The sequence below is a fragment of the Elgaria multicarinata genome, chromosome 4, assembly GCF_023053635.1.
Source record: "Elgaria multicarinata webbii isolate HBS135686 ecotype San Diego chromosome 4, rElgMul1.1.pri, whole genome shotgun sequence".
NCBI lineage: Eukaryota > Metazoa > Chordata > Lepidosauria > Squamata > Anguidae > Elgaria > Elgaria multicarinata.
Window position 1 is genome coordinate 4122491 of NC_086174.1, and position 13571 is coordinate 4136061.

The following is a 13571-nucleotide window of genomic DNA, read 5'->3' on the forward strand; positions in this document are numbered from 1 at the left end:
TCGGCAGGCCCTCAGTCATTAAGGCCATAGCTAGACCGGAGGTTTATCCCTGGATCATCCAGGGGTCAAACCTGTTCATCTAGGTGACACACAGGGGATCCAGTGCTCAGGCAGGGGCGAACCCTGGATGATCCCAGGAGAAACCTGAGGTCTAGCTGCGGCCTAAGGTTGAATGCCACATCTGCCAGGTTCACAGTAGAAGTACCAGTCCATTTTTCTAGAGAAGAGTGAAACAGTTATGGGGAAAGTGTAAGGAAGTAAGGAGGGCCATGCTGGATCAGACCAAGGGGTCACCTTGTCCAGCGTTCTGTTCAGAGGCCAACCAGCTGCCTGTGGGAAGCCCACAAGCAGAACATGTGTGCAACAGCACCCCATGTTCCCCAACAACTGGTATACAGAAGCAAATTTCCTCTGATACTGCAGGTAGCATATATAAGAGCAGATGCCCTGACTCGAGTTGAAGGAGCACCAAATCAAAAGCGCAACAAATGCATTGACAGAGCAGCACAGCTACAGAGCTAAGAACTTCGTGTCTGAATTTGTCACCATAGAAAACAACCTCTCGGCACAGCCTTCCCCAACCTGGTGCCCTCCAGATTTGATGGACTGCAACTCCCATCATTCCCAGCCAGCCATCACCTTCTGTCTGTAACGGTACAACCCGGGGAAAGTAGCGTCACGTGATCCTGCTGCCGTCCAAGTTCAACGCCCCCAAAAAAGCTTCTCATCCACCAAAGCTTCTAGTCCCTAAGGAATTTTTAAGTATCTCATGTATCGTGCGGAAGATGCTCGTTTGTGGCTTAAAGGGGAAAAAGAACCGAGCCACTTTTGGGGAAGTGTCAGCCAAGAAAAGGGGCGGACACTCCGCGTGTTCCCAGGCAGGGAATGTGACTCAGGGCACGACTCCCATGCAGAGGAGATACGCCGTCGGTTTCGTGGGACGAGGAACCCAAAGACGATTTAATACGTTTTCAGCTGTGTAAATTATTTATGTTCTTATTGTTGTGATTTGATCTGTGCGCTGCCCTGAGATCCCAGGGATAATAGGGTGGGAGGCAAATGTTTTAATCGATCAATCATTAGACCAACCGGAGGGGGCATGGCACATATAGGGGGGGGGGGGGACGACAACACAGAAGCAGAGGCATGTCCTGCCTGCACAAAGGGACTGTAATCCTTCCCATAGCAGTGGAGTTCAGCCCATAAGATGGGGGGGGGGGGGAAATGGTGTAGCAACTAAATGCTCTATCAGGATGGAGAGGCAGGTAAGATATTATGATGATAGAATCATAGAATAGCAGAGTTGGAAGGGGCCTGCAAGGCCATCGAGTCCAACCCCCTGCTCAATGCAGGACTCCACCCTAAAGCATCCCTGACAGATGGTTGTCCAGCTGCCTCTTGAAGGCCTCTAGTGTGGGAGAGCCCACAACCTCCCTAGGGAACGGATTCCATTGTCGTACTGCTCTAACAGTCAGGAAGTTTTTCCTGATGTCCAGCTGGAATCTGGCTTCCTTTAACTTGAGCCCGTTATTCCATGTCCTGCACTCTGGGAGGATCGAGAAGAGATCCTGGCCCTCCTCTGTGTGACAACCTTTTAAGTATTTGAAGAGTGCTCTCATGTCTCCCCTCAATCTTCTCTTCTCCAGGCTAAACATGCCCAGTCCTTTTAGTCTCTCTTCATGATGATGATGATGATGATGATGATGGAGGAGTCAAAGGGATGCCATTTCTGACATCTAGGGGCAACACCCCCACCCCATCTTGCTCAATTTCAAAGCCTAAGCTGGGCCAAAGCTTCCCCCTTTCCTCTTGCCCTTCCAAACAGGCTTGGCATACAATCCTGTGCCTACTTAGGTACTACATGAGTTCGCGTTTTTTCCCCCTTGTGGACCAGCAGCACGGCCTGCAATTGTTTCACATGTTAAAACAGACGGCAACCTCGCGCACGCTCGTCTGAGAGTAAGTTCCACCCAAGTTCAACTTCTCCGAGTAAACATGACCAGGCTTGCACTGCGCAAGGGGAAGGAACGCACACAGTAACGCACATTAAGTGGAACACAGGCGGTGGAAGGGGCCGGCCAGATGTGGCCGCGTCGTGGAAGTTTGTGCAAAGGGCGACAAAGCACAGCTGCACGAGAAGGCAGTCCGGCCTTCCCCAACCTGGCAATCTCAAAAGGCGTTGGACTTCCAACACATCTGGAGGGCACCAGGTTGCAGGCGGCTGACAGTGTACATAGGAAGTGTGCCTGGGGGGGAAAGGAGGGGGGTAAGGACGCAAAGGGAGAATCCAACAGATGTACATGAGGGGCCCATAGCCCTGTGAGATAAATTTCTATCCCCAGTCAGAGCATTTATCCATCTAGGCCAGTAGGGTCAACTCTGCTGCCAGGAGGGTCCGGACCTCCCTTGCCTGCAGAAGGCCCCAGGTTCAAATCCAGCCACCTGCAATTTGGGTGCAGGATGGAAGGAGCCCCCTGCTTGTTGCTGTGACCCTGGAGGGCTGCAGCCATAAGAGGGGCCCATAGCCCTGGGTAACTGGTCCGCCTGTACCTCCCTATTGCAAAGTGAGCAGGGGGTTGGCCCCTTCCAACTTGTAGGCCCCTTCCAACTCTGCTATTCTACGATTCTATGAAAGGGGGCGTGACCTGTGAGTGGAAAGGCAGATAGGGCTGGGGGCCACAGGGGCGTGGCTTAAGCGCAAACCCTGTCATGGCCGCAAGAGGAGTGGGCGTGGCGTGGGCGTGTCCTCCCCCCCCCCAAGTGGCAGCGCAGGGAGTGGGCGTGCCAGGTGCCAAAAGGGGCCGGCGAGGCGCGGCTGGAGGGAAGGGAAGGAGGGAGGCGCGGTTTGGAAGCGAGGGACCGGACGGAGCGGGAGCCGGGAGAGGAGAGCCAGGAGGGGGCGTGACGGGCCCGGCCGAGCTGCCGAGGGCGAAGCAGCCAGCGGGAGTTGCCGAGCCTCGCTCGCTGCGCGCCGCCGCCGCCGCCCCAGAAAGGCACGGCTCTGGCGGCGGCGGCAGCAGCAGCAGCAGCTGGAGGCGTGGCGAGCACGCCTGGATCCAAACACACGCCAGCCCGGGCGGGCGGCATCCGAGGGACTAGAAGCCCGGGGGGGGGGAAGGGGGAAGTTGCAGCGCACGGGAGGGAGAGGAGGGGGCGTGCAGAGGGGGAGGGAGCTCGACCTGCAGCCTGGCAGGACCGGTTGGGGAAGGAGGGCGCTGCAAGGGCGGGACGGGGAGAGGGACGAGGAAGGCGGCGGGGGGGGGGAGGGAGGGGGAGCGCCCTGGGCCGGCAAGCAGCGTGTCCCCCGTACTCCCCCACCCCACCCCGGGGAAGCGGTCGCGCCCCGGTTCCGCCTCCAGCGGGGGCCAGGCGAGAGCGCGGGCCGCAATTGCGCGCGGGGCTGGCCAAGGGCGCGCAGCGTCGCCCAGGGCGCACGGCCGGGGCTGGCTGCTTGCGCGCGCGCGCGCCTCTACACACCCCCTCGGCTCGCACCGGCGCCGCCGCCGCCGCCGCCGCCTGGCCTCTTGCCCGCCAGCTGGCCGGCCGGCCGCGCGCGCTCCCTCCGTTCCCCTCCCCGCGGCGGCGCCGCCGCCGCTGCTGCCCTTACCTCCCGCCGCCGCCGCTCGCCAGCTCCGCTCCCTCGCGAAGCTTGTTTTGAAATTCCCCTTCCAGCTCCCTCCTCCTCCTCCTCCTCCTCCCGCCCCCTCCCTCGCCTTTCTCCTCCAGTCCCCTCCCCTCCGCTGTCCCCGGCACAGGCTGCCTCACGTACGCGGCTGCAGGCAGCCCCCGGCCTGGAGTCCCGGCTCGGAAGGGAGGCAGCCAGGCAGGCAGCCAGGCGCTCGCTTTGCCCGCCCGCTCGAGCCACAGCGCGCAAAGCCCGGGGGGGGCGCGCAAAGCCGGCCCGGCCGCCGAAAGAGGCAGGAGGGATCCCCAGGGAACGCCGCCGCCCCCGGGAGGCACGAAAGCTCCGCGCAGGGGGGGGCACCCCTGGAGGGCCAAAAAAAGAGGCCCTGCGTCCCCCCCCAAAAGGTTTGCATAACGCTGGCCTGTGCGCGTTTTACCCGTCCGGAGGCAAATGTAACAATCAATCGTCACTTGAATTTAAAGCGCAATATCGGACGTCTCACCATAGTGCCCCTACCTGTGGATATTCATTTATTTATTCATTTATTGCATTTCTATACCGCCCAATAGCCGGAGCTCTCTGGGCGGTTCACAAAAATTAAAACCAAAGTCTAAAACAACAGTATAAAACCATAATATAAAATACAACATAAAAGCTCAATCAGAGAAAAACAGCAGCAATGCAAGATAGACAGCAATTATGGAAACCGCCCAGAGAGCTTCGGCTATGGGGCGGTATATAAATGTAATAAATAAATTTTAAAAATGTGGTTCTTTTGTCTTTAAACCAGAACTGGCCGGGACAGCAACTGGAGACAGAATGCTGGTCCAGGTGGACTTTTGGTTCTGATCTCTGGTAACAGCCATGATAACGCAAGGAAACAACTGTGAGCAGTATACCTCCAAAAACCAGATCCTGCTGCAGGGAAGAGGTGCGCCTAAGGGCAGCCTTTTCCCCGCTTGGTGCCCTACTCCAGCTCCCATCATTCTCAGCCAGCATGGCCATTGGAGGGCACCAGGCTGGGGAAGAGTGCCACAGGACACATGCCCGTTGCTGATCTTCACACCTTGCGTCAGAGCACCAGCGTCTTACAACGCTGCCCACCCTTGGAGGCAGAATGCGGGACTACACAGTCCTCGGGTGTGATCCAAAAAGACCGTTCTTAATCGCAAACAACCCAAGAGAGACTGGAAAAGGACTAAGCCGCTATGTACACAAACCCGAGAGGGAGGGGAACACGGCATCTACACAGAGATATTTAAATAGAAAGGAGAGGGGGCCAAAATGCACAAAAGTTAGAAAATCAACACAACGGACAGACGTCCTGTTGCGCAAAAGAAAAAGTTGCACAAAGGCTGCACACACTTCCAAAGAGAACATACGGAAAACCACAGGATTTCTACCCCAGTTAGTGAATCACAAATTACTAGAAATCCCCCATTCACCACCCTACTAGGGTGCAGAATCACTGTATTATAGCTGTTGTGGAGTTCATGCAAATATTAATTTGGAGGCATTTCCCTTGGCGGAGTGAATGAGTTTCACTCACAGAAATATGCTATCTTTCCCCACTTGCTACTCAAGGCCCACTACAGTTAACCCATCTTTCATTCCTACTCTCCGCTGGCAAAATGCTTCTGGTCCCTGTGCACTCACAGCAAAACAAACACTAGTGTGGCACTTCACAAATTATGACGTGCAGATTTTTCCCTACACAAGAGTTTGCACCGATGCAGGAAAAGAGCTGTATATTAAATGGACCCAACTTACAAACAGCGGTGCTTGGATACACAAATAACTCCCTCCATCTACGCCTAGCTGACACACATGCATGTGCATTTCAGCTCTGTACAAGTCATGGCTGGCAGCTGAATGTGTGAATTGGCACACATGTGTGAAAAGCACTGGCCTTGGCTGGTATCGGTGATGCTAAATCCACAACGGCACATTCACATGATTCGATTCGAGGTAGAAGTCACCAACTAATGAACACGCCTATGCAATCCAGGCCCCGGTGGCAATATTCCACATGCACACACCTGCACGGTAGGGCCAGATAACCACAACTGGACGTGGAGCCTGGTTTTAACAAGTAACCAAGGCCTCCACGTTGTTTGCATTGGGAGTTTGCAGACATTTGTTTGGAGAGACACACCTACAGGGCAAACAGAAGGCGGAGTGCAGCTATAGAGTGCTTGGAGGAAGAGGCTGAGGAATGACCTATTATTGAAACTCTTCTAGTAAACAAGGAAAGCTGCAGCTGCCAAGATTCAATTGCATGTCTCATGACATCTTATCATATTTAAAAGCCGAACACTGGAGAGATCTCGGCTTTCATTTTTAAGGAACGTTTTAGCAGTACTCATGACTGCTGGACAAAAATGTTAGGAAACAAATTTGCAAGACTGCAGAGACACTTGGGCGAGGCAACGGGCATGTTCATTTTGTATTTCTTTAAAAATACTACTACCGCAAGGGTGGGGGGTGAGATGACAGCCCTGGACAAGATTTCAAGCATATATACAATAATCCACAACAAAGCGTGCAAATGCCCCCATACCTGTGTGTATTAATTGATGCAGTTAAAATAGATCAAGCAAATATATGATCACTGCAAGCATTCTGTGGATGTCTGAATTATCTCAGTTGCATTGGGCAAAGTTCTTAACCTCAGGTGTTTTTTCTTGGTAGCCAAAACTAAGTCTGATAACATTGGATCTAGTAGAATTAGCAGGAATGCGTTTAAGGTGAACACAACTAACTAACATTTTAAATTATGTTTTCTTATCATGTAATGTTTGTATAATGTTACGGTTTGTAATGTTTGTGAATTGTTGTGAGTTGCCCAGAGACTTTTGGCTATTGGGCAATATAGAAATGGAATTAATAATACTATCTCCATGACGGTACACATTTTGCATGTATGAGCCACCAGGTTTGAGACAGCTCTGAGAATGTAAAGAGCAGAGTTCAAAAATCACCATGGGACAGTTTACACAAACTGCTGTGTTTTGACCCAATTCATCTGCATGGCATCAAGAACAATATATTTGGCACATGACGTAAGATTCTGTAAAGTTTCTGTTCAATTCATTTGGTCTGAATAGAGACAATGGTTCCCTGACCCACAACAAATGTGAATTGACTCAGCATTGCTAAGTTGATTCCACTGTCACCGATCACTACTATTGCAAAGTGTTGCTATGCTTGACTTAGCATACATTTGGGCTCTAACTGAATTGTCACTGTACTTTTTGTATTTCATTTTACTGTGACCTCGCTGCTTACAATTCTCACATCCAACTGTGTGTATACCTGCAACTGAGGACACTTCATGCATTTGATAAAGTGGATGCTAGTTCACAAAAAGCTTGTGCCATAATAAAATTAGAATTATAGAGTTGGGAGGGCCCTTTGAGATCATCTATTCCAACCCTGTTCAATCCAAAACCTGTTATGCAGGATGCATCTAAAGCATCCTTGATAGAAGGCCATCCAGTCTCCACTTGAATACTGCTTGCAAAGGAGAGCTCACCACCCACTCTGAAGCCATGTCTATCATAGAATAGTAGAATTGAAAAGGGCACTTTAAGGCCATCGAGTCCAACCCCCTGCTCAATGCAGAAATCCACCTGAAAGCATACCTAAAAGATGGCTGTTCAGATGCCTCTTGAAGGCTTCTAGTGTGGGAGAGCACACAACCTCATAGAGAATTGGTTCCATTGTTGTACTGGTCTTACAGTTAGGAAGTTTTTCCTGATGTCCAGCTGGAATCTGGCTTTCTTTAACTTGAGCCCGTTATTCCGTGTCCTGCACTCTGGGAGGATCGAGAAGAGATCCTGGCCCTCCTCTGTGTGACAACCTTTCAAGTATTTGAAGGGTGCTATCATGTCTCCCCTCAATCTTCGCTTCTCCAGGCTAAACAAGCCCAGTTCTTTCAGTCTCCCCTAATCATCCTTTCACTGTTGAAACAACTAATACCACCAGGAAGTTCCTCTTAATGCTAGTCTTAAAAGTGGCAGAAGACACTTTGTTGCTTTTCTAGAGGTATGGAATGGTCTTCCACCAAACTATTTGTCCAGCTATCCCATTATTGTTTATTCTGACAAACAGTGGCTCTGCAAAATCTCAGAAAAGTCTTTCACGTTAGCCGCTACCGGTTTCTTTTTAAAAAACTAGAGTAACTGAAGACTGAATACAGGCCGCTCTGCATGGAATGGACAGCAGTGCTGTACCAAGAAGCTATAGCCTCACCCTATCCATTCCTTAGGCGCTCGTTTTATAAGGAAGTTTCTGGCAGTTGTATACCATTGCAGCCTCCCTCAATTTGGGGCTCTTCATATGTCTTGGATTGCAACCTCCATCTTTCTCAACAAACGGGGTCATTGGCTATTTGGGAGTGTGGTTATTGTGGGATTATGGGAGGTGTAGTCTAACACACTGGAGACCACTGGGTAAGGGAAGGCTGAGAGAATGCATCATGTAGAGAATGCAAAAGTCCTCCAACTCCCAGGACTTCTGTCTGCCTTAACATGCATAGGATTACAGCCTCAACGTCTGGGGAAACGGCTCTCAAAAACGCCTGGGCAAATTCATGGTGGGCTAGTTGCTCAATGGAACCTCCATAGCAAGAAGCAGCATACCTGGTTTCACGAGTTTCAACCAAACCCACAGGACAGGATTCTTGCCTCCCCGGCCTCCCCGTAACGCGCAGCTGGGCGGCCACTTTTGCAAACCCAACCCTAGACTTTGGAGGCTGGATCCAGACTTAACCCTACTTAGAGCAGACCCACTGGAATCGGCCATATTTAAGTTCGCCTTGATGCATGTACACCCTACTGATTTCAATGGGTCTGCTCTTGAGTCTGGATTCAAGCCTGGGTCTTCGGGTGCGGTTCTGCAAGCGCAAGCCACCCTTCCAGCCAGGGCCAGTGCTACCATAGAGGCCACTCAGGTGGCTGCCTAGAGTGCCAAGATAAGAGGGGTGCCGGGCACAGCGCAGCACTCACACGCATTGGCTGTGAGCTGCCCCGGCCCAAGGATTCAGCTGAGCCTGGGCTGGTGAGATGGCGCCCTGTGCCCGCCCAGCCAAAGCGAAGCCAGGGTCACTGTGGTGAGGCAGCTCCACATTCAGACTTCCGGAACGCGCCCGGGAGAGAGAGAGAGAGAATGAATGGGGTGCATGGGGTCTTTGAGTGAATGCATGTGTTCATGCGTGTGTTTGTTTGGAGTGAGTGATGCTGAGTGCGTGTGTGCGCGTGTCTGTGAGTTGGGGGGGATGATTTGGAGGTGACATTCCTATTAAATAATGCATTTTAGACCCCTAGACGTTCCTTTCCAATTGGTTTGCTATAATTGACATGACGTATTTCTTGCACTTTAAAATAAATTTAGCAGTTTCAAGTTTTGCGCTTCTTATTTTTTCCAGGAAACATCTGTTCTTAAAAATCAAAGGTGGCATTTTTGGGGTGGGGTGTGGGGTGAAAGTAGCTCACCTTGCCTAGGGCGCAAAATAGCCTGGCACCGGCCCTGCTTCCAGCGCACCTTCCCAGGGACGTCTTTACCTCCCGGCGTTGCAGGACGCCCTTTAGCAGGGCCTTTCCAGGGCGGCGGCCGCCTCCGCCGCCGCGCCCATCACCGCGCCTTCTGGGCGCACCCTGGGAGCCGCTGGCTCTCCTGCGCGCGCGGCTCCACGTGCTCCCGGCGCCGGGCTTTGCTTCTCGCCTGCTCGTCCTCCTCCTCCTCCTCCTCCTCCTTGCCGGCCGGGTTAAAAAACTCCTCGGGAAGGTCTGTTGTAAACAAGCTGCCCACATGGCCCGGCCCCTCGGCGCGCATTGGCTGCGCGGCGCCATTTAAATACACGCCCCCCAGCCGGAGCCCTCCTGCAAGAAATAAACAGCGCAGCCGGAGCAGCGCGCGCGCGCGCGCTCCCGCCCCCGCTCCCCGCCTGCGCCGCTGTTGCTTTCACCTCCTGCCGCGGCTCCGCTGCCAGGGCTGGCTGGGAGCGCCGGCAGACGCAGCCTTGCAACCGTCAGGCTGCAGGCAGGCAGGAGCAGCGCAGGGCCAGGCTGCACCTGGGCTGGGTGGCAGCCCAGCCCCCTCCCCTCCTGGCCCCGCCGGCTGCTGCCTGCACTTTTTACTCGCTGCCCGGCTCCAGGTTTTGCAGGGGCCCTGAGCCCAAGAAGAATCATAGACTAGCAGAGCTGGAAGGGGCCTACAAGGCCATCGAGTCCAACCCCCTGCTCAAGGCAGGAATCCACCCTAAAGCGTCCCTGACAGAGGGTTGTCCAGCTGCCTCTTGAAGGCCTCGAGTGTGAGAGAGCCCACAACCTCACCGGGCAACTGATTCCATTGTCGTACAGCTCTAACAGTCAGGAAGTTTTTCCTGATGTCCAGCTGGAATCTGGCTTCCTTTAACTGGAGCCCATTATTCCGTGTCCTGCATTCTGGGAGGATCGAGAGGAGATCCTGGCAATCCTCTGTGTGACAACCTTTCAAGTATTTGAAGAGTGCTCTCATGTCTCCCCTCAATCTTCTCTTCTCCAGGCTCAACATGCCCTGTTCTTTCAGTCCCTCTTCATGGGGCTTTGTTTCCAGACCCCTGATCATCCTGGTTGCCCTCCTCTGGACACACCAAGGGACACACCAAGGGTCCCTCCAGTCCAGTGTCTAGTTCCAGGGACGGTGCTACCTTAGAGGCCACTCAGGTGGCTGCCTACAGCGCCAAGCTAAGAGTGGCGCCAGGCACAGCGCAGCACTCACGCACATTGGCTGTGAGCCAGCCCGGCCCAGGGATTCAGCTGGGCCTAGGTGGGCAATATGGCGCCCTGTGCCTGGCCAGCTGAAGCGAAGCCAGGGACGCTGGGGTGGGGGTGGGGGATCCACATTCGGACTTCCACCCGGAAGTCGCCCTCCCAGAGCCGGGAGGCCGCCGCCAGAAGAAGAAGAAAAAGCACGTGGCAAGCTCAACCCTGGCTTAAGCCAGCCTCTGCCTTACTCCTGAGGAAAGGGCAGTGGTCGCCTCACCTCTCTCCTCAAACAGGCCGCGATGTCCAGGCAGGCGTAGGGTGACCATATGAAAAGGAGGACAGGGCTCCTGTATCTTTTGTAACAGTTGTATTGAAAAGGGAATTTCTGGAGGTGTTGTTTGTATATATGGAGAACCTGATGAAATTCCCTCTTCATCACCACAGTTAAACTGCAGGAGCTATACTAGAGTGACCAGATTTAAAAGAGGGCAGGGCACCTGCAGCTTTAACGGTTGTGATGAAGAGGAAATTTCACCAGGTTCTCCATATATACAAGTTCTCCATATATACAAACGACACCTCCTGAAATTCCCTTTTCAATACAACTGTTAAAGATACAGGAGCCCTGTCCTCCTTTTCATAGGGTCACCCTAGGCAGGCAGGCAGGCAAGCGGGATTCCCTCTCCCTTCCCCCAGGAAAGCTAGGGACTTGTGGACTCCTCGCAAGGCAAACTCTCCTGCTTCCCGATCCTGCGCGCGTGGATCAACAGGACTTACATCTGAGAAAGCGTTGCACCGGGAGGCACCAGTTTGGCCCGATCCGCCTATGCCTCCTTACTCGGAAGCCTTATTGCCCCCGAGTAAACGTGCGGAGGGGAACAGTACGCCAGGATGTATAGCAGGTTGCGTTCGCACGGAAGTAAGTCCCGGTGAATTCCAGAAGGCTCGGTCCCAAATCGAAGTGAGCCAGTCCCAGCTCTCCACTCGGCGCACACGTTTGGACTTCCATGCAATTTGGGGGGGGGATGTGTGCAAGTAGCTCGCCTTGCCTAGGGCGCAAAATACCGCCTCGCCTCCTGTCCCTGCCGGCTGCTGCCTGTACTTTTTACTTCCTTCCCAGCTCCAGGTTTTGCAGGGTCCTTGAGGAAGGCACCTTGTGCAAGAAGAGCCCTGTTGGATCACACCAGGGGTCCCTCCAGTCCAGTGTCTAGTTCACACAGTGGCCAAGCCGCAGGGTCATGAGCGCCACCGCTTCCTCCGGCCGGGTTCGGTTGCGGTCCTTAGCATACTTACTTGGAAGTCCGCAATGAGCTCCCAAGGACTTGTTCCTGAGTAAATATGAAAAACGGGGTGGCCACCTTTGTTTTTACTGCTCCTGTCACCTGTGAACTACGCCCTGACATGCAGAAATAAAAACATCAGAAGATCCATGCTGGGTCAGACCGAAGACCTACATAGTCCAGAATTCTGTTCCCAGAGTGGCCCAACCAGCTGGCAAACATATGCGCAATTTATATACCAACTGCGCCCTTATCTGGACAGAGATAACCTAGCCACAGTTATCCATGCTCTGATAACCTCTCGTTTGGATTACTGCAATGCGTTATACGTGGGGCTGCCTTTGAAAACAGTCTGGAAGCTTCAGCTGGTACAAAATAGGGCAGCCCGTTTAGTAACAGGGACTGGCCGGCGAGATCACATTACGCCAGTCCTTTTCCAGCTTCATTGGCTGCCAGTCCAGGTCCGGGCCCGATTCAAAGTGCTGGTATTAACATTCAAAGCCCTAAACGGTTTGGGTCCAGGTGATTTGAAGGAACGCCTCTTCCCATATGTACCTGGCCCGGACCTTAAGATCATCTACAGGGGCCCTTCTACATGAGCCCCTGCCAAAGGAAGTGAGGCAGATGACTACTAGGAGGAGGGCTTTCTCCGCTGTGGCACCCCGGCTGTGGAATGAGCTCCCCAGAGAGGTCCGCCTGGCGCCTACACTGTACTCTTTTCATCGCCAGCTGAAGACCTTTTTATTCTCTCAGTATTTTAACACTTAATTTTAACTTAAATTTAAATTTTACTGTTCTTACTCCGTATTAATCTTATATCAATTTTTGCTGCGTGATTTTATCCTGGTCGTGCTTTTTATACTGTATTTTGTATTTGTGTTTTTAACCTGTTGGTTGTTTTCTTATGGTTTTAATTTTTGTGAACCGCCCAGAGAGCTTCAGCTATTGGGCGGTATAAAAATGTAATAAATAAATAAATAAATAAATAAATAAATTCATTGCATTTTTCTACAGCCCAATAGCCGAAGCTCTTTGGGCGGTTCACAAAAATAATCGCCCCTTCCTGCTTGTGCTCCTCAGTCACAGGTACACAAAGGCTTACTGCCTCTGATACTGGAGGTGGCACATAGCCATCAGGACTAGTAGCCATCAGGACTAGTAGCCATTGATAGCCTTCTCCTCCAGGAATTTATCCAAGCCATCCAAACGGGTGGCTGTCACTAGATTTTGTGGCTCTAAATCCCACAGTTTAAGTATGCACTGTGTGAAGAAATACTTTTCTTTTATCTGTCCTGAATCTCCCACCGTTCAGCTTCATGGGATGACCAAACTGGGTTCTAGTATTATGGGAGAGGGAGAAAAACGTCTTTCTATCCAGTCCACACTATGCACAGTTGTATACACCACCATTATATCTCCCCTTACTCCCTAGCTAAACAATCCCAGCTGTTGTAACCTCCCCACAGAAGGGAGTTGCTCCAGCCTCTCGGTCATTTTAATATTTTATTTTATTTTTGGGAACGGTGACCAGATTTCCAAGTGTGGTTGCACGATAGATTTTAATAAAGGCATATGACATTGGTAGTTTTATTCTCAATTCTTAAATTTGTAAACCGCCCAGAGAGCTTCGGCTATGGGGCGGAATAGAAATGCAATAAATAAATAAATTCCTTTCCTAATTATGCCTCACATGGAGTTTGCCTTTCTTTTTCTTTCTTTCTTTTTTATAGCGGCCACCTACTGGGTGGACATTTTCATCGAGTTGTCAACCACAACCCCGAGAGGTCTTTCTTTGTCAGTCACCCCTAGCTCAGAAACCATCATCTTATACCTAAAGTTCGGGGGTTTCTTTACTGTTGTGTCAGCCAGACCAAGAAGCAGGCGAACAGCCAGGTTTATTTATTTATTTATTTAGAA

At 52.1% G+C, this 13571-nt stretch overlaps 1 protein-coding gene across 2 annotated transcripts in view; it reads right to left on the bottom strand.

Annotated features, from left to right (window-relative positions):
• Nucleotides 1–4546, bottom strand: part of ZNF395 (zinc finger protein 395) — a 42925-nt gene extending 38379 nt beyond the window's left edge. Inside the window, exon 1 of one of the 2 annotated variants that reach the window (XM_063123746.1) lies at nucleotides 4525–4546. The gene's annotated coding sequence lies outside the window, so the exon portion shown is untranslated. Of the gene's footprint in view, nucleotides 1–3607; nucleotides 3643–4524 lie in introns of those variants that run through there. The other variant, XM_063123745.1, reaches the window with a different exon arrangement.
• Nucleotides 4547–13571: the final 9025 nt, after the last annotated feature.